Here is a 23882-nt window from a genome sequence, read left to right as displayed (position 1 = left end):
CATAATAAACTAAAATCCAAATAGAAGGTGTAGCATATCTGTCTTGGGTCCATGGCACTTTTCATTAAGATTGATCTCATCTTTACCTTTTTTTTTTTTTTTTTTTTGCTTTTTAGCGCCGCACCTGTAGCAGCCTATGGAAGTTCCCAGGCTTGGGGTCTAACCGGAGCTACAGCTGCTAGCCTACCCCACAGCCACAGCATCGCCAGATCTGAACCGTGTCTGCGACCTATACCGCAGCTCATGGCAACGCAGGATCCTCAACCCACTGAGTAGGGCCAGGGATCAAACCCGCATCCACCTTATGGATACTAGTCAGCCACAGTGGGAACTCATCTTTACCTTTATGTCTAAAGAAAGTTATCAGTTACCACTGCACAGACCATAGTCATAGAAACAAAATATAAATAAAACAATCACTGTATGATGCTTCTTTGCAACTCATTTACTGCATTTTGTCATCATTCAAAAGGCATTTTTATTTCTGTCATTCAAACGATAATCACTTCTTAAACTGAAAATGAAGTATCCAAAATTAAAATATAATTAGCCTCATGAGAGCTGAAGTGTACCTAATTTTACTGACAACAACTTGCTAATAAAGAAGAGAAAGGTTAGGGGTTTCCGTCGTGGCGCAGTGGTTAACGAATCCGACGACCCATGAGGTTGCAGGTTCAATCCCTGGCCTCGCTCAGTGGGTTAAGGATCCAGCGTTGCTGTGACCTGTGGTGTAGGTCGCAGATGTGGCTCGGATCCCGTGTTGCTGTGGCTCTGGCATAGGCTGGCAGTTACAGCTCCAATTAGACCCCTAGCCTGGGAACTTCCATATGCCACAGGTGTGGCCCTAGAAAAAGACAAAAAAGACCCCCCCCAAAAAAAAAAAGAGAGAGAAAGGTTAACATTAATGGTTGAAATCATCTTCCCGACCCCCCAAATTTGTTTGCACACTTTAATACTCTAGAGCCGAGGCCAGCCAACTTTTTCTGTAAAGTAGCAAATGTAAATATTTTTGGGCTAGGAGGCAAACCCTAGGATATTATGCAGGCACTAATAGAGAAGAGAGAAGACAAATGTCCACAAATTTTAAAAATAACGATTAAATGTTATTAATCAATATAAGAATTAACATAATAATAACCAAAGACATTTTAAAATAGCATGGGTCTATTCATGAGAGGAATGGAATTCTTTGGGGAGGGATAGCATTGTGCTTCCTCGGGGCCCAAAGCTAGCGTGCCTTGTCGTCCTTCTACAAAGGAGGCCTCATTCCCTCCAGGGTCTTTCCTTGCTGAAACAGCGAGGTTTCTCCAGGGAAACTCTGGAAGGTGTTGCTGGCACCACTCTTTTGTCACTCAATATATTAATAGAAATGTACTAGCGTTGGACTCTTTTTTTTTTTTGTCTTTTGTCTTTTTGTTGTTGCTATTTCTTGGGCCGCTCCCGCGGCATATGGAGGTTCCCAGGCTAGGGGTTGAATCGGAGCTGTAGCCACCAGCCTACGCCAGAGCCACAGCAACGCTGGATCCGAGCCACGTCTGCAACCTACACCACAGCTCACGGCAACGCCGGACCGTTAACCCACTGAGCAAGGGCAGGGACCGAACCCGCAACCTCATGGTTCCTAGTCGGATTCGTTAACCACTGCGCCACGACGGGAACTCCCTGGACTCTTTTCTTAGAGGGAGGCAGTTTAGAATACAAGTTCTGGGGTAAGATTCCCTGGTATGATTTCCAGCAGAATTGAAATTCATTAGCTGTGTAATCTTTTTTTTTTTTTTTTGTCTTTTTTAGGGCTGCACCCAGAGCATATGGAAGTTCCCAAGGTCGGGGTCGGATTGGAGCTGCCGTTGCTGGTCTACACCACAGCTACAGCCATGCAGTATCTGAGCCGTGTCTGCAACCTACACCACAGCTCACGGCAACACCGGATTCTTAACCCAGTGAGCGGGGCCAGGGATTGAACCCATGTCCTCATGGTTATTGGTCAGGTTCTTAACCTGCTGAGCCACAGCAGGTCTCCCAGGCAATGTCTTCTGAGTTCAGATCTTTAAGGCTTGCTCAGGTCCAAAGAGGAGGCCCAGCGTGCTGGTCTCCTGCCTAAGTCCTAGCAGTTATGAGGATTTAAGACCACCAACACCCAGGGAGAGGGCAGTTTGCAATATACAACTTTCTCTGCTCTAGGATCCAAACTCCTGTAGGATTTGTTTCGTGTGCCAGGGCTGCTCTCACAAAGTGCCACAGACCAGGTGGTTGAAACAATACCCATTCACTTCCTCACAGGTCTGGAGGCTGGAAGTCTGAGATCAAAAGCGGGCGGGGTTAGTTTCTCCACAGGCCTCTCTTTAGCTTGTGGATGTCTGTCTGTCTTCCGTATTTGCACGCGGTCTTCCCTCTGCAAGTGTTTGGGTCCCAGTTGCCTCCCTTTATAAGGACATCGATTGTATGGGATGAGGGCCTACCCCATAAAATGAAATTAAAAACTAAATAACCTCTTTAAAGGCCCTATCTTCAAACAGACTCTTATTCTAAAGTACTGGGAGGTTAGGACACCAACACTGGATTTTAGGAGGACGCAGTTCAGCCCAAATCTGATTATTTAGAAAGGTATCTTTTTGTACCTGTTTCATTCTATACTAGTCACACTGAGCACAGGACAGTAGATTGATAAGAAATGGATGTAAATGCCTGGATATAATCACCTCCCTTTCCGTGTTGGAAGCCAGTGGGTTGTCAACACCAGGTCTCCCAAACACTCCACGAGCCTTAGATTTCATCCATACAACAAAAATCCTGACCTGACTCACAGAAGCAAAGGAAGTGAATACATGTCTTCCAAGTTCCTTGAGGTCCTAGAGGAAAGTAACCCCATCCGCCCAGAACATTCAGGTGATGCATTACAGTTTCAGAATTACATTTTTAACCAAGTAATGTTTCACAGGGATAACATAATCACCTAATGAAGCCCTCTTGAATGTTAATTACAGAGACAAATTGAAATCCACCAACATGATTTATTTTGTCTGAAATATCCTTTACTTTTTCATACCATGTAATTTAGTGAGGATCGTGCCTACAGCATTCCACTCACAGCCACCTTGCCGCTTCGCAAAATCCTGTCCTGCTAGAAATGTATTTAAATTAGTGCATGGTGTATAGACTTTCACCTGAAAGAAGTTTCTGTGCATTTCTGACTGAAACATGAATAGAGATAACTGTTTCGAGGAAAAGCATGAAAAAAGCAAAAATTTTTTACATTGCTCTGCAATTCTCCTTTAATAAGAATCCCTTGTTTGGGGGTAAGCATATTTATCTTCAGTTGAAATAGGGTAGACATCTCAGATGAGGAAACTGACTGACATGTTTAGTATTTTTCCCAAGGGCCCAGAGTTTGTAAGTGGTACAGTCGAAACTAACATCCAGTTTTGCCTAATTCTATTCTACTACTTTTAACACTGCTTTCTCTTTCAGAATCCCTTTAACTATAAAAAAACCTAGTAACCTGAAATATAGTTTTGTATAACATACCCTCTACATCTGTTAGTCCATGTTTGTCTGTAAGTAATATAAAGTTAATTCAAAATTGATTTAGCTCCTTCTCAATATGGCAGCTGGATGGCTGCCAGTAGCAATGGAACCAAATTGGTGAGATGGCTCTTTTGAGAGTGAAGGAAAACCGTCTCTGAAGATTCTTGCAAACCTTTTGTCTTATTGGTTAGAATTAGTACAGGTACCCTGAACGTTCAATGGGCTGGGATTAAACTTAAGCCAATCAGGTCCAGCCTTTCAGCCCAGGTTAATTCCCTAATGTACACAGAGATGGCTCTGTGCAGAAGCTGTGAAATGAAGACTGGGGAGGAAACTGCAGTTCTGCCCCTGCTGGGGGTCAGATAACACATCTTTTAATATTCTCTTTCAGTGTATTTGAAGGTATGGGAACCGCAGCCTACTTGCTTCCTCAGGATCCTGTGCTTTTAAAGAAGAGTGAGTTCGATTTCATTACTTATCAGATAGACTAAACCATTTGCCAAAGCAACCCCTTCTCAGTGAAGAAAATGCTTTCGCGAAGCTAAAGTAGGGGTGACATACACCAGGGCACCCTGGCTGAAAGGGAGTTGTCATCGGGAAGGTCTCTTCAAGTGCACTACCTCTGTGAAAAGGTATCCTTGTCAATTAAGGGAAAAGGAGGAGAGAGAGAGAGATTACCATTACAATACGTAAAAAAGTATAAAATTTTAGCTTTAAGGCAAATATTTACTTCTTTAGCAAATATTTGTCTTTTTAAAGATTTTAAAAGTTTTTAACATAAATATCTGCAACTTCTTTGGATGATGTCTTGTTCTGTACAATATGTTTGAAAGGATAAGAAATTTGTATCATTGGATCTTTAAGACTATAAAACAGTGAATGGTCATAGTGTTTCAGGTTTTACTATTTTATAAATAAATGTGAAAAAAATCCTTAAAATTGTTAATAAAAACATGTTTTAAAACAATATTAGATAGCTCTTAGTAGTAATATTTACGAAATTCTTTTTTTCTTTTTTTAAAGTTTTATTGATGTATAGTTGATTTACAATGTTGTGATAATTTCTTCTATACAACAAAGTAATTCAGTTATACATGTATACACATCCATTGCAAAATTATTTTTTAGAATGATTCATCTTAGTGGTAAAGTATCAATTTATTTTTAACTACCAAACTCCAGAGAAATATTAGGATTATTTTTCTATAGCTATGATAAATAACATTTAATGCTTCATCAAATACCAAATATTTACTGAGTATTTTAAAATAACTTCAGGTATATTAACTCATTTAACACTTATTAAGAAATAACTCTGTATTTCTTCACTTTACAAATCAGGAAAGTGGGGCTCAGGGAAATCACATTGATAGTAAGTAGTGGATTCAAGTCCAAGGTGAGACAATCTGGTCTGAAGCATTGCTCTTATCCACAAGATTATACCTTTTTCCCCCCAGTATCTCATGTCTTTCCAGAAGCACCTCAAAGACTTTCTCCACCCAACAATCCACCTCAAAAGTTAATACTTCTGCTCATATCCTTATATTTTCCCCTTCACCCTATAGCCTGCTTTTCCTGCTTATTAATAAGAGCCAACACTTGAATGGCATTTGATGGTTTCCCATCCATTCTCATATAATATTTTCATTACAAGGTGGATTTCATTCCCATTTTGCAGAAAGGAAACTGAAATTCAGAGAAGTAAAGTTATGCTGTGACATCACTAAGATGGTGACACGGGTCATTCATGACTTCGCTCTCCCTCCCAAGGAAACAAAAAACCACTTTTCATGGGCAAGACACCACGGAGAGATTCCTAGAACACAGGAGAGAGGCTGAAGCATCACCTTGCACTACAGAGACCAGGAGAGAGTGTATTAGAATAAGAGGAGTGGCTACATGCTGACCTTATTGCACCTCCCTCAGGCCAGTGTAGCACCCTGCCAAGAGGTCTCCCCAGAGTGTACATTTCCTCCAATGGGAAAAGAGAGCTCGGGGTGGAAGTTCAGCTCCCCAGCATTGTGGACCACTCGCTGGGAACTCCACTCTGGTCTTGCAAAACCATTATCTAACAAAATGGTAATAGTGAGCTCTTACCTATCAATAATTATCTTAAAGGTAGTGGATTAAGGTCTCTAATGTAAAGACACTGAATTGAGATTTGGGCCAAGATGTCAGAGTAGGAAAATGCAGAGCTCATCTCCTCTCACAGGCACACCAAAGTCACAACTATTTACAGAGCACCTATTTATGAGAAAGACCAGAATTTGCAGAAAAGATCCACAACTAAATATATAAAAGAAGGACTCATGAGACGGGTAGAGGAGCAAAGTCACAATATAGTCAAGACCCACACTCCTGGGAAGGCAACCCCAAAATGGGAGGTTAATTATAATTGTAGACATTTTCCCCAAGGATCAAGGGGTCTGAGCTCCATATTAGGCTCCCCTGCAGTAGGAAGTAAGCCCCCAGAACATTTGACTTTCAAGGCCATGGTGCCTCAGTTTAAGGAGACCCAGAGCACTATGGGAAAGAGAGAATCTACTCTTTTTTTGATTTGATGTTTTGGGGTATTTTTGGGGGGGTCCCACCTGTGCAGCATGTGGAGGAAGTTCCCAGGCCAGAGGTCGTACCCATGTCACAGCAGTGACCTGAGCCACAGCAGTAACCACACTGGATCCTTAATTCATTGCACAGAAAATCTCACACACTCTGGGACCCAGGGAAGAAGCAGTAATTTGAAAGAAGCCTGGGACCTACTTTCTGATCTTGGAGAGTCTCCCAGAGAGGCAGGAGGCATCCTGGGGATGTAGACATTGGTGGCAGCTAGTTTAGGGAGTTTGTTCTACCATAAGGACACTAGTGCTGGCAAGTACCATTTTGGAATCCTCCTTCTAGTTTATTAGCACAGAGACCCTGGCCAAGCTGTTGGCACCAGGATTGGGATGCCTCAGGCCAAGCAACTAAATGGGCAGGGACACAGCCCCACCCACTAGTAGGCAGGCTGCCTTAACACCCCCTAAGTCCAAAAGCTGCCCTGGGACACACTGTTCTCTAAAGGGACCAGGATCCAGTCTCACAAAACAGTGTGCAGGCACAAGCCCTGGTACCCCCAGGGATCTGCACCCATATACCTTGGGATCTAGCTCTGCCCACCAGTGGGCCAATATTAGCTTTAGAACCACTGAAGCCCTGCAGCCTGTAGTGGCAGCACTCAGACAATTATTCAACATAATATCCTAGTCTGAACCACAGCCATCAGATCAGAAAATAAATAAAAGGAATCCGAATTGGAAAGAAAGAAGTAATACTGTCAATGTTTGAAGATGACAGGATACTATAATATACACAGAAAATCCCAAGACACCACTAAAAATCTACCATAGTTCATCAATGAATTTGGAAATTTTCAGGACACAAAATTAATACAAATAAATCTATTTCATTCTGTACACTAACTACAAACTATCAGAAAGAATATTAAGGAAACTAGTCCATTTACCATACCATCAAAAGAATAAAAGACCTAGGAGTAGATCTAAGGAGGTAAACACCTCTATTTGGAAAACTATAAGTTGCTGACAAAAGAAATTGAAGATGACACAAACAGATGGAAAGATATACCATGTTTATAGGTTGGAGGAATTAATATTGATTAAATGACCATATTACTCAAGGCAATTAACAGACTCAATGCAATCCTTATCAAAATACCAATGGCATTTTTCACAGAAGTAGGACAAATAATTCTAAAATTTTATGGAAACACAAAAGACCCCAAACAGCCAAAGTAATCTTGAGAAAGAAAAATAGAGCTGGAGGTATCATGCTCCCAGACTTCAGACTATACTACAAAGCTATAGTCATCAAAACGTTATGGTAATGGTACTAAAACAAACACATAGATCAATGGAAGAGAATAGAAAGCCCAGAAATAAACCCACACACTTATGTCCAATTAGTCTATGACAAAGAAGGAATGAATATACAATGAAGGAAATACAGTCTCTTTAATAATTAGTGCTGGGATGTTGGATAGTTATATGTAAAAAATGAAATTAGAACTTTTTTCACACTGTATACAAAAATAAATTTAGTATGTATTAAAGGCCTAAATGTAAGACTAGAAATGATAAAAATACTAGAAGAAAACATAGGCAAAATATTCATTGACATATATTGTAGCAATATATTTTTGGGTTTGTCTCTTAAGGTAAAGGAAACAAGAGCAAAATAAACAAATGGGACCTAATTAAACTTAAAGTTTTTGTACAGCAAAGGAAACCATTGACAAAATGAAAAAACAACCTACTGAATGGGAGCAAATATTTATAAATGATATGACCCATAAGGGTTAATATTCAAAATATATTAAACAGCTCATACAGTGCACGCTCTCTCTCTCTCTTTATATATATATATATACATACATATATAAAACGAAACACCCCAATTTAAAAATGGGCAGAAGGCCTGAATAGATATTTTTCCAAAGGAGAAATACAGATGGTCAACAGCCACAGGAAAAGATGGTTAACATTGCTAATTATTAGAGAAATGCAACTAAAACAATAATGAGATATCACCTCTACCTAACAAAAATTTTGAATCATTATGTTCTACACCTGAAACTAATATAATATTGTAAATCAAATATACCTCAATAGAAAAGAAATTAAAATACAAATAAAACACAAAAGACATATAATGGCTGAGTGGATATGGCTGAGTGGATAAAAAACCAAGACCCAGTGATATAATTCCTCTAAGAGATTTTCTTTAACTTTATTTATTTTTTAATGATTTTCATTTTTTCTATTATACTTGGTGTACAGTGTTCTGTACACTGTGTCAATTTTCTACTATATAGCAAAGTGCTTTAACTTTAAATACACATGCAGTGGGAGAAGGAATAAAGTGGGATAAAGGTATTTCAAGTAAATGGAAACAATAAAGGCAGAAGTAGCTACACTTATATCATAGAAAATAGACTTTAAACTAAAAATGGTAAAAAGAGAAGTATTCTGTAATGATAATAATCCATTGAGAAGATACAACAATATTGGGTAAATATTTATCTACCCAACATCAGATCACCTAAAATATATAAAGCAAAAACTAACGGCGCTAAAAGGAAAAATAAACAGCAATACAATAATAGTTGGGGACTTTAATACCCCATTCTCAATAATGGACAGATCATCCAGACAGAAACTCAGTGAGGAAAGAGCAAATTTGAACAAGACAATAGACTAAATGAATCTAATAGGCATCTACTGAATATTCTATTCAAAACAGTATAATACACATTCTTCTCAAGTACACATGGAACATTTCCTAGGATAGACCTTGTTAGGCCGTAAAACAAGTCTGAGCAAACTGAAGTAGACTGAAACCATACCAAGTATCTTCTTTGACCACAATGATATAAAACTAAGAAAATCAGTAACAGGAGGAGAACTGAAAATTTCATGAATACATACAAATTAAACAACACTCTCCTCAACAGCTAATGGATCAAAGAAGAAGTTAAAGGGGAAATTTTAAAAAGTATTTTGAGATAAACAAAAATGGAAAAACAACATAGCAAAAGTTATAGGATGCAGGAAAAAAAAAAAGAAGCATTTCTACCATTTCTAAGAGAGGAGTTTGTATCAATAGTCACTTACATTAAGAAACAAGAATGCTCCTGCACTGTTGGTGGGAATGTAAGCTGGTACAACCACTATGGAGATCAGTGTGGAGATACAAATCTATACACAGAACTACCACATGACCCAGCCATCCCACTCTTGGACATATATCTGGACAAAACTTTCCTTAAAAAAGACACATGCACCTGAATGTTCATTGCAGCTCTACTCACAATAGCCAAGACATGGAAACAACCTAAATGTCCATCAACAGATGATTGGATTAGGAAGATGTGGTATATATACACAATGGAATGCTACTCAGCCATAAAAAAGAATGAAATAATGCAATTTGCAGCAACATGGATGGAACTAGAGACACTCATCCTGAGTGAGGTAAGTCAGAAAGACAAATACCATATGCTATCACTTATGTCTGGAATCTAATATAAGACACAAATAAACATTTCCACAGAAAATAAAATCATGGACTTGGAGAATAGACTTGTGGTTGCCAAGGAGGAGGGGGAGGGATTGGGATAGATTGGGAATTCGGGGTTAATAGATGCAGACTATTGCCTTTGGAACAGATAAGCTATGAGATCCTGCTGTATAGCACTGGACAGAGCATGATAATGTGTGAAAATAGAATGTATACATGTATGTGTAACTGGGTCACCATGTTGTACAGTAGAAAAAAAAATTGTATTGAGGAAATAACTATTAAAAATAGTAATAACAGGAGTTCCCGTCGTGGCGCAGTGGTTAACGAATCCGACTAGGAACCATGAGGTTGCGGGTTCGGTCCCTGCCCTTGCTCAGTGGGTTAAGGATCCGGCGTTGCCGTGAGCTGTGGTGTAGGTTGCAGACGCGGCTCGGATCCTGCATTGCTGTGGCTCTGGCGTAGGCGGGTGGCTACAGCTCTGATTCAACCCCTAGCCTGGGAACCTCCATATGCCGCAGGAGCGGCCCAAGAAATAGCAACAACAACAACAACAAAAAAAAAAGACAAAAAAAAAAAATAGTAATAACAAAAATTTTAAAAAAGAAACAAGAAAGATCTCAAGTAAACAACCTAACACAACACTTTATAGAACTAGAAAAAAAAAAAAGCCTGAAATTAGCAGAAGGAAAGAAATAATATAGATTAGAGCAGAAATAAAGATCAGAAAAGCCAATAAAAAAGGTTAACTAAATTAAGAGTTGGTTCTTTAAGAAGATAAATAAAATTAATAAAACTTTAGCTGATTTAACCAAGGAAAAAAGAGAGGATACCCAAATCAACAAAATTATAAATGAAAAAGGAGACATTACACCTGATAATATAGAAATACAAAGGATAAGTGGCTACCAGAACACCAATAAACTGGACAAATTAGAAGTGGAAAATTGTTTAAAAAATACAATCTATAAAGACTGAATCAGGAAGAAAAAAAGAATCTGAACAGACCAATTACTAGTAAGGAATTGAATTAGCCATTAAAAAAAAATCTCCCAATAAAAAAAGGCCAGGGCCAGTTGGCTCCACCAGTGAATTTTACCAAATATTTAAAGATGAACTAATGCTAATTATTCTCAAACTGTTCATAAAATTCAAGAGGAGGGAACTCTTTTTACAAACTCTTTTTACAAGGGCAGCAACTACCCTGATACCAAAGCCAGAAAAAAACACTACGAGAAAAGAAAACTAGAGGCCAATATCTTAGATGAATATAGATGTGAAAATTCTCCATAAAATACAGCAAATCATGTTCAGCGGCACATCAGTAAGTATCATTCACCATGATCAAGTGAAATTTATTCCTGAGATGCAAGGATGGTTCAACATACGCAAAAATCAATCATTGTGATGTATCACATTAATAGACTAAAAGAAGAAAATCATATGAACACTTCAATAGATGTAAAAAAAGCATTTGACAAACTTCAACATCCGTTCATGATAAAAACCCTCAACAGATTAAGTATTGAAGGAATGTACATTAACATAATAAAGGGTATATATAACAGGCCTACACATACATCATACAAAAGTGTGAAAATCTGAAAGCTTTTCCTCTAAGAGCAGGAAAAAGATAAGAATACTCACTATTATCACTTCTTTTCACCTTAGTACTGGAGGTTCTAGCCAAAGCAATGAGGTGAGAAAAAGAAATAAAAGGCATCAGAATTGAAAGGAAGTAAAATTGCCTCTACTTGCAGATTAAATAATTTTGTATATAGAAACTTCTAAATACGCCACCAAGAAACTGCTAAATCTAATAAACAAAATAAGTCACGTCTCAGGGAATAAAATTAATATATAAAAAATCAGTAGCATTTTTATTCATCAACAATGAATTATCTGAAAAAGAAATAAACCAAGTCTGCTTACAGTAGTGTCAAGAACAATAAGATACTTAGGAGTAAATAAAACCAAGGAGGTAAAAGATCTTTACTCTGAAAACTACAAGACATTGATTAAAATAATCAAAGGAGATACAAACAAGTGGAAAAATATCCCATGTTCATGAACTGGAAGAATTAACATCTTAAAATGTCAATACTTCCAAAAGACAGCTGTAGATTTGATGCAATCCCTATCAAGATTCCAATGGCAATTGTTACAGAGGTAGAGAAAAATGATTTTAAAATTTATACTAACCCCCCAAAGACACTGAATAACCAAAGCAATCTGAAGAAGAAAAAAAAAAAATACCATGAAGAAGAACAAAGGGCATTATACTTCCTGAATTCAATTTTATTCTATACTGCTAGAGTAATAAAAAGAGTACAGTTCTGGCATAAAAATAGACACATTGGCCAATGGAACAGATTCAAGAGCCCATAGATAAACCCAAGCATATACTGTCAACTAATATTGAACAAAGGAACCAAGCATACTCAAGGAGAAAAGACAGTCTCTTCAGTAAATGGTCCTGGGGAAATTGGATATCCACATGTAATAGAATAATACTAAGCTCCTATCTACTCACAAATATTAAGTAAAAAAAGGAATAAAAACTTAAATGTAAGATCATAAAACACATAGAAAAAAACAGGAAAAAAAGTTCTTTGATAGGTGACTTGGCAGTCATTTTTTGGATATGACACTTAAAACACAAGCAACAAAATAAGAAATAAATAATTGGGACTACATCAAACTAAAAAATTCTTCACAGCAAAGGAAAAAATCAGCAAAATGAAAAGACAGCCTATGGAATAGGAAAAAATATTTGCAAACCAAATATTAAATGAGTTAACATCTAAACTATATAGGAAACTCACACAGCTCAATAGCAAAAATCAACCCCAATAAAAATGGGCAAAGGACTCGAATAGACATTTTTCCAAAGATATGCAAAAACAGATGCATGAAAAGATGTTCAACATCAATTATCATTAGGGAAATGCAAATTAAAAACACAATATAATACCTCACACCTGTGGAATGGCTAGCATCAAGGAGCCAAAATACAAAAAATGCTGACAAGTATGTGGAGAAAAGGAAATTCTTGGTTATAACTGGTGGGGTTATAAATTGGTATGGTCATTATGAAAAAGAGCATGGGGGTTCCTCAACAATTAAAAATGGAACTACATATGAATCAGCAATCCCACTCTTGGGAATATATCCACAGGAAATGAAATCACTATGTCGAAGAGATATTTGCACCCTTTGTTCATGGCCACATTATTTCCTCTTAAGTAATAGCTAAGATACAGAAGCAATCAAAATGCCTATTGACAGATGAATGGATAAAGAAGTTTGGTATCCATAATATCCAATGAAATATTATTGAGTCATAAAAAAAGAGAAAATCCTGCCATTTGTTACAACATGGATGGACCTTGAGGGCATTATCTTGAAATAAGTCAGACAGAATTGAGACAAATACTGTCTGATTTCACTTCTATCTGAAATTGAAGACAAATAAATAACTTTCATAGAAAAAGTGATCAGACTTGTTATTATCAAGGACAGGGAGTGTGGGAGGGGAAACTGAATAGAGGTGGTCAAAAAGAATAAACTTCCAGTTATAAGAGAAACAGGTACTGGGGATGTAACGTACCACAATGAATTTTTTTTATTTTTATTTATTTTTATTTTTATTTTTTTAAGGGCTGTACCATGGCATATGGAAGTTCCCAGGCTAGGGATCAAAATGGAGCTGTAGTTGCTAGCCTACAGCAATGCAGCATCCAAGCCACGTGCGTGACCTATACCGCAGCTCAAGGCAATACTGAATCCTCAACCCACTGAGTGAGGCCAGGGATTAAACCTGCATCCGCATGGATACTCGTCGGGTTCATTAACCACTGAGCCACAATGGAAACTCAACAATGACTATTCTTAACACTGCTGCATGAGATATACGCAGGTTCTTAAGAGAGTAAATCTTGAGTTCCTATCAAAATAAAAATATTTTTTTCTTTTTTCTTTTCTATCCATATGAGATGATAGATATTAACTAAATGTGTAATTATTTCCTAATATATTTAGGACACATCATTATACTGTACATCTTAAGCTCATACAGTGCTGTGTGTCAATTATATCTTCATAAAACTGGGGGAAAAAAAAGGTCTTATCTAAGATCCTTCAGCTGAGGTAGAGACAAGACTTTACTCGAGTCTTTCATTTTTTTTTTTTTTTTTTTCAGTGCTGGGACAATACCTTTTTTAGAGGAAGAAAATTTCCTCTGGGCCATCATAGTTGAGTTGCACGGAGTGGAGTCAAGGTCACAGGGAGTTTTTCACACTCTTCTCCTTGGAGGCCTGGGCTTCTTTTAGGAACCCGCAGGGGCCAGTGGGAGAGGATGAGCTGGAGAGACTGCCAGCACGCCCATCAATCAGGGAAGATCAACTTTCATCTCCCGCACACATGTACTTTTATGAAATAATATTTTAGATACAGTATTCTCCAGCTTAAAAACCACTGCTAAAAGAAACAATAAACACACACACACACGCAAAACACAAAACTAGAATGAAAAAAAGTCCTGCTCTATTCCCAACTTCAGACAAGGTAAATCATTTCCCACAAATCACACATCTCCTAGAAGTATAAGAACCAGCAGGGCCATAACCCAGTTCTCCCAAGCTCCATCCCAGGGCTCTTTCTACCATCATGATAAATGCTACCTTCCTAAAGAAAAAAAGCCATTTAAAAGCCCATTACAGAAATGATAAACTGGGAGCCAGAAAAAAATCTTAAGAAATAAAGTAGGCCAAGTGCTGTATTGAGGTCTAAGAAGGCCATTTTTGCCTACTCAGGCACTGATTCAATTTTTCATTTTGGCATGATTTGAGCTTTCTGCTTTCTTATGTCCAGGTACAACTCTTTTTCAGAAAATTCACTATGGACAATTATCTACTTGGGGAAATAAATGAGACTCTTTTTAATGGTGTTCCTTGTTCTGTTTTGAAGAAGGATACATCAGATCTCGTTCCCCAAACACCTTACCAAAAATGAAAAATATATTTTCATATTCACGCACAGCCCTGGGTAAATGGAAATAAACCATATACACAGAATAAGCCTAGAAAATACAAATGATCAAAATGTTAATGACAGGATAATTCAATAAATGGCTAATTTATCAGAATATTCAGGCAATGGAATTTGGGGCACATGAATATACTTTGTGTAGTGAACAAGCAAAAAGTGATTATTTTAGCTCTCGCATATTTTTAATTATAATTTTGTTAACTCAAAAAAATAGCTGGAATACTCTTAATGTAGGTTGTTTGATAATAGAATATTGTGGTGCTTCTGGATCCTCATTCTGAATATGAATTCTTGTTTTCTTATAAGGGGAAGGAAACTGCATACTTCCAAAGGCTTACTTCCAAAGGCTTTTGTCCTTAAAAAATTCCTAAAATTTTCTCTTCTAAAAATTTCAATTACTTCGATGTCTAGCCATGGCAAAATAACGGCTACTTGAACTGCTCGCTCACTGTATACAATGAGAACTCTGGACAAAATGTACTGAACAGTGTTTGTCAGACTCTGGATAACAGGGAGTGCAGGGCTGTGTCCTCTAACAAAAGGAAAACAGATGAGATTACCTCTACAATTGCTCTAGATGTCTTTAAAAATTTTTTTAAACGATAGTGATTTTTTAAAAAGTATAGTTGATTTATAAAGTTTCTTCCAATTCTGTGGTACAGCAAAGTAACCCAATCCCACACAGTTCCCTGTGCTGTGCAGTAGGACCCCATGCCCATCCATTCTGCCACCGTCTTCTCCCCTCCCCCGTCCTAGATTTCTGCCTAGGGTTTTCTTTCCATAGTGTGACAAAGGGAAGGGGAACGCAAAGAGAGCACAGAGATGTCAACGAGTTGTGGAATCGGAGGCCCCACCTTGGTGGGGGGGGGGGTGGAGAGGGGGCTGAAGCAGTTGGAATTTGTGGGGGAACATACAGGGCAGTTCTGTAGGATAAGAAGCGCCAGAAATCTGCATGGGAATGCACTGCGCCACCTACCAAAGTGCGTGTGCATGTGACAGCATTCTATAAGAACAAGCAAGGAGCTACAGGCACTATAAAACAAGTATTTCTCAGACCACAAACAAGGCTGGGAGGGGTTCAGTCTCTGACTAGCTTGGTATATGGATCTCTTTGAACATCTGAAATATTCGGTAGTAAAGCCAGAAGGATCATCCCTTAAAAGTAAGGCTCAACCAGACCTAGAATAAAGGCTGCTCTAGACACATCCTGCAAACGTGAACAATAAGCCTGGAAAGGATCAAGCTGCGCCATGTAACTGGACTGCCTGTTAAATACTCTTAATTCAAATGCTTACAAAGAAGAAAACAATAAGAGAAAAAATATGCAACTACGTAACATTTCCATTGGCTAGCTTTCCACAAGGACCCGCACAAATAAGCGAAAAAAGTGACTCCTAACCAGAAGAAAAATGAGTGTCCTGAAACAGACACAGAAGTGACAAGGATATTGCTACTGGCAAATGACTTAAGAGAGCTATTATTAACATGTTTATGGCTTTAAGGGCAAACTGTGACCACAGTGAAAGAAATGGAAGATTTAAAAACAGGACATTTTTAGAGACTAAAAATAAATTTGTCTTTGATAAAAAATTCATTGAATGAGTATATCCAAAAATTGTGTTGTAGATCAAAACAGCTGAGAACCTGAAGATACGACAACAGAAACTATTCAAACCTGAACATAAAGAGAAAAATAAGGCTGAAAAAATTTGAACAGAGCCTAATCATCTCTTGGACAATATCAAGGCATCTAACACTTCTGAAACCTCAAGTTTTACAAGCCTGACAAAAACCATAAATGTATAGATTCAGGAAGTTCTGATGAAATCCAAGAAGGATAATTATAAAAAATACACACAAGGCCATGATAAAATAACTAAAACCCAATGACGAAAATATTTTTAAAAGAAAAATATACAATGGAAAAAGTTCCATATTCTAATAATGACTGCTAGTTTCTTACTAGAAGTCATGCAGAGTGGAAGATGATATAAGTTCTGAAAGGAAAAACCCTGAGAACCTAGAATTCTACTTGTAGCAAAAATATTCAGTAGAGATGAAGGCGAGATAAAAATATTTCAGATAAACAAAATCTGAGAGAATTTAATTGCCAGCTGTCCTAAACTATGAAAATATACTATGTTTTTCAAGGGGAAGAAAAATAATATAAAATGGAAACTTGGATCTAAAAAGAAAGTAAGAGCCCTGGAGACGGTGAATATTTGTGGTAACAAAAATGATGGTTTTTCTTTGTTTTTTAATTAAAAAATATTGACTGTTGAGAGCAAGGCTAATAATGTTTTGTGGCATTTTATAGCATATGTAAAAGTAGAATGTATGACAGTAGCACAAAGAATTGGAACTCCTATACCTTGAGTGTGAATGTAAAATGGTACAATGATACATTATAAACAAATGCTTATAACTAGAGTTTGTTTACAATGTATCATTGTACCATTGAGTGAGTGTGAATATGAAATGGTGCAATGATACATTGTAAACAAACTCTCCACTCAAGAATTTTTCTCCTCCTTATTTCCCCAAGGGAAATGAAACATGTGCCTCACAAGGACTTTAATACAAAGGTTCATAGATGCTGATGTCTTTTTCATTTGCATTTTTTCCCATTTTTGGCCGCATCCGTGGCACTTGGAAGTTCCGGGGCTAGACCTACACCACAGCTGTGGCAACATCGCATCCTTAACCCACTGAGCTGGGCCAGAGATGGAACCGAAGTCCACTAAGACAAGCCAGATCATTAACCCACTGCACCACAAAGGGAACTCCTAGATGCTGTCTTCATTTAGGACAGATATTCATAGCAACCACACACTGAACCAAAGACATAGCAACTGGTGAATGATGAACAAAGTGTGTTATATTCATCCAGTGGAATACTACTCAAGGCTAAACGAATGAACTGCTCAGGTATACAACAACAGGCATGAGTCTCCAAATACTACGCTAGTAAAATAACAAACTAGTACATACTCTAAATTTTATTTGTATGAAATTTTGCAATAGACAAAACTCATATTGCAATAGAAGAGCGATCAAATGTTGCATGAGGTCAGAGTTTGTAGAATCTTGCCTATAAATGCAACGTGCAAGAACTTTTGGGATGATGAAAATATTGTATATCTTGATTGTTGTAGTGGTTAAATGGGTTTTCCATTTGTCAAAACGTATTAAAGTGTGTAGCTAAAGTGAGTTCCTTTTACAGCATGCAAATAATAACCAATATTTAAAAATAAAATGAATAAATGCTAGAAGACTTAAAAGTTTCTATTGAATGAACAGTTTTCTTTAGAACAAATTAATATAAAATAATTGATATAGGAGTTTTACATTTAGGTTAAATGTGAAACTGTGTTCCGTCAGCATTCTTATCTTTTTCATTAGTGAATTTAATGTCTGAAATAATCCATATTTTGACCTGGTTGTTTGCATCTGATCTCCTCATTTGCTAGATGATTTTCTTTCTTTCTTTCTTCTTTTTTTTTTTTTTTTTTTTTTTCTTTTTTGGGCCACCCCACAGCATATGAAGTTCCCAAGCCAGGGATCAGATCTGAGCCATAGGACATATGATTTTCTGATTAATAAAGTAATATTTAAATCAAAGCAAACTAGAAGATAAATTTCATCATTCTATTTTCCTTCCTTGAAGAGACACTGGTTTTATTCATTCTGTCATTCATTCATTCACTCTGAATATTTTGAATCAGATAGCATAGCACAGGCTTCGGAGTCAGTACCCTTGGCCTCTAAGCCTGGCTCCTTATTTGTTGTATGGTTTTGGGCACATCAATCTTATTAATTCTTCTTGTGGTTAAAGATAATGTAGTCAGTAAGTGGCAGTCTTAATAAGCCATAAAGAAAAATCATAGTCCCTCTCTAAGAAACTTATACTTGGTAAGGAGACAGGTTAACAATTGTGACACTTTATTTTTTAATGATTTTTTTTTTTTTTTTTTTTTGCCGTGACTATGGCAGGTGGAAGTTCTTGGGCCTGGAGTGCCCCCTGTGCCACAGCAGTGACCCAGGAGGCTTGTTTGTTTCTTTTTGTTGTGTGTTTTTTTTGGACACATTGTATAGTGGCTTGATATGGGATCTCAGTTCCTAGACTGGGGATTGAATGCAGGCTACAGCAGTGAAAGCGCTGGGTCTTAACCACTAGACCATCCGGGAACTCCTGACTGTGACATGTTTTGGTCATTGGCAGGGTTGAAGAAATGTACGCGGGCAGTGAAGTTCCAGTGAAAGGCCGCTTCAGTCTGCAGGAGCTCTCTGGAGAAGGTATCCGAGAAGTTCATATTTGGACTCAAGAGTTGAAGAACTTTTTTTAGGAATTTGTCTGGTTGACAAGGAGGTATTTTAGGTATAGGCAACTGAAGTGCAAATGTAACAAGGCTTAAGAAAGGTAGTATTTTTTCCCCCAGCATTTAAAGGGTACAACATTTAAGGGTTTGGGGTTGGAGCCATGGGAAATGAAACAGGACAAGTAATGACATACCAGCTCATGGATGGCATTGCATTACATCTATTTGACAACTCTATGAGACTGGGTGCAAATTAATGGAAATTTTGTCTGTTTATCTAGATGCAGAGATTACCAAATAGGAGTTGCAATGCTTACCAACACACTAGGATGTGTGTGTTTCCTTTGTGTAAATCTAATAGGGCAGGTAAAGAGTTTCTGCTACATTGTTAAAAGTCATACTTAAGGTGTGTGATTTATTTTAAATGGTGTTATTGTTTTATCAACATATCTATTTTCCTTTAAATATGGGATTTTTAGTATTTTCTGTATCAGACAATTCCATTTTTGCCCCCTCTGAGAGTATAGTTCACTGTTTTGAAATGGAAAACGGCTGATGGAAAATAATGTAATTTCATAAACCAAAATATAATTTATAAATAACTTTTGTATTTAATAAAATGAAGTTCACATTCAAAGTGGTTTTAAAGCATTACCTTCCTCTTACTTTTTTCCCCAAACATTTTGGAGCTCAGTGGACCATACAAGAAGATTGAATTAAACCCATTTAATCTAATGTCCTAAATTTAAAAAAAAATTAGTATGCTCAAAACATTGTTTTAGATAGAGAACAGACTTGTAATTTCCAAGGGTGGGAGAGTTCAGAGGGGGAAGGAAGGACTGGGAGTTTGGGATTCACAGATGCAAACTCTTACATATAGAATGAGTAACAACAAGGTCCTATTGAATAGCACGGGGAACTGTAATATCCTGTGATAACCCCTAATAGGAGTACACATGTATAACCGAATCATTATGCCATACAGCAAAAATTAACACAACATTGTAAATCCACTGGACTTCAGTTAAGAACCCCCACCCCCACCCCAGGGTCCCCAAGCATGTTTTAGGCAGAACTCATGAGGCTAAGGATAGACTGACTAGGGCTATATCTAGAGACAAGGTTTATCCAATCAAAGTTTTGTTCATAAAATAGGACACCCTCTATTGTATTTCAAACAGTAATGGATATAATATAGGATATTAGAAATTTACAAAACTGTTGGAGAGTTTGGAGGAGTGTGAGTCAGAGGTCAACAATGAATTCGACTCTAGTGTTTAAGGATACACCACTGCCGCTGAGATTTGGGAATCAGGAGGGTCTTGCTGACCCCCTCCCCACATTGTGATGCCACAAAACTCATCACTTGACCAAGATAAAGCCAGTGACTGGACATTGGGACGCTGAGTCCAGCCACCACAAGTGCCACTGTTAAGGCCAGCACTAGTTAACAAGTATTGCTATTTCTTTTTTTTTTTTTTTTTTTTTTTTTTTTTGTCTTTTTGTCTTTTTGCTATTTCTTGGGCCGCTCCTGCGGCATATGGAGGCTCCCAGGCTAGGGGTCGAATCAGAGCTGTAGCCACCAGCCTACGCCAGAGCCACAGCAACGCAGGATCCGAGTCGCGTCTGCAACCTACACCACAGCTCATGGCAACGCCAGATCATTAACCCATTGAGCAAGGGCAGGGACCGAACCCGCAACCTCATGGTTCCTAGTCGGATTCGTTAACCACTGCGCCACAATGGGAACTCCAAGTATTGCTATTTCTTTTCTACCTTCCAGATCCATGAGGGTGCATCTACGTGACAGAAATGTATTTGCATTCATAGCTCCAGCTACAGGCATGTCTAAGGAATGAGGATTATAGTTTTCTTTCCCCTTGGGAAAGCTCACAAAAAAGAAAAGGATAGAAATGAAGGCCAAGTATCTATTGCCATATTCTTACATCTTAGAATTTGGTTCCATTCATATTTTGCCTCATGAGAAAATGTGACAATTTAAGATTACAACAGAACATACTACAAAGATGCACAGGGTTGGAGGTTCATGTTCTATAAAGTGGACTAGAAAGTAAGCAGCTTGAGGGCAGAACTAATATTTTATTAATTTAAAAGATTTTCAGTCTGGCATCGTACCTCCTATAAGAAGGACACTACAGTTTATTGAATAAATGAGCTGAATGAAATACATTACCCCAACACCGCTGACCAGGGCTGCTCATTGATCCGTTAACTTTAGAATTTCACCTACTGTTGTTCAAGTTAATAAATTTATTTTTGTCACATTTCCTCCAATATGTATATGTATGCATATATATCTATATACACATATTCATATATATACATCAGCATTTATCTCCTTAGAATAGTCATCTACAGAAACTTCAATTGTCACATTCAGGAAATTAAAGTCTGATATAGCACTCTTATCTAAAATACTGTCCATATTCAGATATCACCGCTTGTTAAAAAAATCTGGGATCCAGTTATGAATCATACTGTCTTTAGTTCTCATTTCCCTTTAATCTGTTTTAATCTGGACGCGTTCCCTAAGTTCTATTTCTTTATTTTCATCGTTCACATATTGGCACTTTTCTGAGTCCAGGCCAGTTGTTTTGCAGCAGGTCCTGCAGTTTGCATTAGTCTGACTGTTTCTTCATAATGGGAGTCAGGCTTACCTCTGGTTTGCATTTTGTTTGAAAGCAGCACGTGGGTGAGGCTGTGTCCTCAGAGCACGACGTCAAAAGGCACCTGGTGTCATTTTGTCCCACAATTGGTGATATTACATTTGATCATTTGATTAACGTATTACTCATAAATTTATTTTGAGATTTGCCTGTTGAACTCTTCATGAATGGAAAGTCTCCTAGTGTGTGTCTGGGCACCTTATGTTAAAAAGGCACAAGGTTTTAATTACTTCCCAGCATTATCTGGAGGGAAAGGCAGAATTTTCCTCTGTGGCTATATTTTCTAGGGAGTTGTCAGCCAGTAACTGCACTAATGTAGCTATTATAAACTCAATGGTTGGGCAATTGAGTAAAGGAGAAAACACTGCTGGGTCTGAGTATAAACTTCTGGGCAATGCCAAGGAAATCATCGCTCTAAACAGGCTCTCATGTGGAGGTGGGGCCTCCTGGCACCTTGTTTCTTGACTTGGGATCCTGCCACTTGTCTCAGTATTTCACTTGAAGTGGTGACCCACACAGAACGTCCAGACCCTCTCAGCAAATAGCCAAGGTCTTCAGCACTTTCTACCCAGGAGACTTCTCTCTAGCGACTTGGATCACCATCATCCAGCACTCAGTTTGGATTCCTATTTTGTGTTTGTTTGAACATCTTTGGAAAAATAGAAGCTCTTGTCAAAAGCAGCAACAAAGGTTCTTTGAGATGAACCATCGGACATATAACTCAGTGAATTAGAGACATTTCTGGACACTAGTCTTATCGCAGCAGGAAATTGCATTTTGAAGAGGAGGACAGAAATGCCTCTGTTTTGCAGAAACTGCAGGCAGACTTTCCTGACTATGCAGAAAAGCTTTGATTAGGAACATGGTTCCTGAGACCAGCAGACCACATAGCACTTTCTGGCTCTCCACTTTCTACTGAAAGCGAGCCTGAACTTCCTCATCTATAGAATAGAGGTAATATATATATAGATATATCTCCTCATGGATTAGGAGCATTAATTAGACAATGTCCTTAAAGTGTGAAGAGCACTTCTGACTACCCTCAGTGCCAGGCATGTGGAACCAGGAGTACAGTTAGGATTTTATTATCCCCGAGTCACCTTCAGTTTAGATGAGATTTCACAAGAACATGATGAGGGCATATCCAGATTTGATAGCTCAGGCTTCTCCTATTTGAAGACATTGTTAATGCCATTAAGCATTATAAAAGCCCATGATTTCAGGGGAGCAGAGTGTGACTGTTCCGGGGAACGAGAATGCTTTTGGAGTTGGAAGATTTTAGGAACAACCTAAACCAGGGTATGTTTAGGCATATTACTTCATTCTCAGTCTCAGTTTCTTAATCTCTATAATTTGCAGAGTTGCTCTGAAGATTTGAACCACTGTTTAGGGAGGTCAAGAGGGAAGGCAGTGACTGGGGCCCTGGGCTTTCTTCCCCATGGGGAAATAGAACTTCAGACCCTCAAAGGTCCTAACCATTCCTGAGCCTTCAGATGCTCAAGTCTCCTGACCACGGGAGAGGATTAGCCAGGGCTGCTCACCCCTTCCCTCCCACACCTAGCCCTGTGCCAGCTTTGGAAGCAAAATGACTTAAATAGATGGCATCCAACAATATCTTTAGGTTCCATCTGATCTCCTATGAACTCCCTGTTTTCCCTCATGGCATTTCAGTGATGGAATAAAGTCAGCTAAAACATATTGCCTTCCTCAATAGATAAAGATTAATTCAAGTGGTATTTATGAGAGGTGGTGGAGAAGGAAATAAGATTTACAGCTTATTCCTCTGATATTCTGGGCTGTAGTCACCTCCTAGTGGGTTCAGTGATCTGATCATTCACACACACACACTTACATGTAGGTTCCAACTGTTATTAGTTTTGTGAAAGTTAATTATATTACAGATATGAATATTTGAACAATATTCTTAGACATTTCAGAGTCTTTATATATAGAGAATTATAAAAGCATTTTCCTAATAAAGTGTCTCTTTGGATTTTACAGATGACTTCGATAGAAATATATCATCTAAATACTTTTAAGCATCCATGTATTGCAAAGGAATATTCTAGGTACAAAGGGGTAAGAAGTCTGAGACGAGGCCTCTCTCTTCAAAGACCTTATAATCCAAGAAATGAGGAAGAAAACTAGGGCAAATGCAATAGCTGAGAATCCCAAAGAGTAAAACCTAATGACCAAGTTAATAGACCAGACCATATTGCTTAAAAAC

The 23882-nt window shown here is 38.0% G+C and overlaps 1 long non-coding RNA gene across 5 annotated transcripts in view; it reads right to left on the bottom strand.

Moving 5' to 3' along the window:
* Positions 1–23882, bottom strand: part of LOC146404238 (uncharacterized) — a 93028-nt gene that overhangs the window by 22263 nt on the left and 46883 nt on the right. The window contains exons 3-4 of one of the 5 annotated variants that reach the window (XR_014844697.1): positions 13816–14076; positions 11457–13055 (exon numbers count right to left, since the gene is read on the bottom strand). The exons of 3 other annotated variants lie outside the window; for them this stretch is intronic. This is a non-coding gene — a long non-coding RNA (uncharacterized LOC146404238). Of the gene's footprint in view, positions 1–11456; positions 13056–13815; positions 14080–23882 lie in introns of those variants that run through there. One more of the 5 variants, XR_014844696.1, reaches the window with a different exon arrangement.

The sequence above is a fragment of the Sus scrofa genome, chromosome 4, assembly GCF_054392235.1.
Source record: "Sus scrofa isolate SSC_HxYL_T2T_F1_AM1 chromosome 4, Sscrofa_HxYL_maternal_Yorkshire_Landrace_v2.0, whole genome shotgun sequence".
Lineage (NCBI taxonomy): Eukaryota > Metazoa > Chordata > Mammalia > Artiodactyla > Suidae > Sus > Sus scrofa.
The sequence above is the reverse complement of the archived record's forward strand: the minus strand, read 5'-3'. Positions and strand labels throughout refer to the sequence as shown.